General features: G+C 54.0%; 1 non-coding gene across 1 annotated transcript; it reads left to right on the forward strand.

Moving 5' to 3' along the window:
- Nucleotides 1–487: 487 nt before the first annotated feature.
- On the forward strand, nucleotides 488–560 carry TRNAV-AAC (transfer RNA valine (anticodon AAC)). Its single transcript has one exon. It is a non-coding gene; the product is annotated as a tRNA-Val (tRNA).
- Nucleotides 561–1,316: the final 756 nt, after the last annotated feature.

Genomic DNA, 1,316 nt, shown 5'->3' on the forward strand with positions numbered 1-1,316 from the left:
TATCTTCATGGGCAGCTCGCAATGACGTCCTTTTTCTGTGCCACAGCTGACAACAACATCCCAGACAGAAAAGTAACAGGCCAAAAAGAAACCTAGCAGCTGCTGAAAGAGTTCAGCTGGGAGCGTGCTAGACTAACAGGCTCTTCTATCCTCCTTTATGCACGGGCGGGATGTTTTCTGAGAGTGCAGCAGTTCCTTTAACTGCCACGAGTCCCTCATTTCAGGCTATGCAGCAGGAAAAGACAGCATGGGCTTCTGCACCGAGTTGGCCCACCTGACCTTTCATTCTTCTCTTGCTCTTTGTCAGCAAGGAGAAGAAAAAGAAGCTCTCCCTCAAGCTGGAGTCACATGGGCGAGGTAAGGACGACTTCCTGAGTGCTGGCTCCAGTCCTCTGCCCTGCCAGCTGACCTATCGAGGGGCTACCACCACATTCTCTAGATTTGTCCATCAGTCTGTGCCAGAGTGAGCAACAATCCAGTAGGTGGAGTTTCTGTAGTGTAGTGGTTATCACATTTGCCTAACACGCAAAAGGTCCCTGGTTCAAAACCAGGCAGAAACATACTGGCTTCCTTTTCCCAGATCCCCTTGTTATTCAGAAAGGGCACTCCTCCTATTGGCCTGTCCCTGGGATAACTCCAACCCCTGCATGACAGAGGATGCTGACAGCAGTGGAGAAAGCACCTTGGTGTCAGGCTGGAGAACCTAGAGTAGTTAGGCCAGTCACCATTTGGAGGCTTGTGGCTTGGCCACCTCTGCTGTTGGAGGTTGGCCTATAGAGGCTCTCACTTCCTGCTGGGCTCCTTTGCGTGACTGGCCAAAGGAGGAAGTGAGGCAGGAATGGGGCAATAGAGGAAAGTTGAGCTGAGGAAGGCAGGGAAGAAGCTGTGCGGCTAAGTGGGGTTAGTAGAGCACCACCCTTCATTCTGCAAAGCCTGGGGAGGTGTGGTTGGCTGCTGGGAGGTAGAATCCTGTGCCTGCCTCTTGGCTTCCCAGGAGTGGCTACTTGCAGCCCAGGAGAAGAAGGGAGGTTCTGGGTGAAAGGAAAACAAGCAAAGCTGAGTCCAAGTGGAGAATGGCGGCTCCTTTATGGCCAACCTGGGGGCATGACTGATGGTTTTAGAGGTGGAGGCTGGGCTGGCTGTGAGCAACTGGGATCCAGGAAACCCCCACCTGCCCTTCTGAGGGCTGAACCCATGGAGGTGCGGTTGGCTGCTGAGAGACAGACCCCTGTGGCTGCCTGTTGGCATCCCAGGGATGGCTACTTGCAGCCCAGGAGAAGCGGGGTTCTGGGGGGAAGGAAAAGCAGCAATGGTGA

The sequence above is a fragment of the Gopherus flavomarginatus genome, unplaced genomic scaffold, assembly GCF_025201925.1.
Source record: "Gopherus flavomarginatus isolate rGopFla2 unplaced genomic scaffold, rGopFla2.mat.asm mat_scaffold_45_arrow_ctg1, whole genome shotgun sequence".
Lineage (NCBI taxonomy): Eukaryota > Metazoa > Chordata > Testudines > Testudinidae > Gopherus > Gopherus flavomarginatus.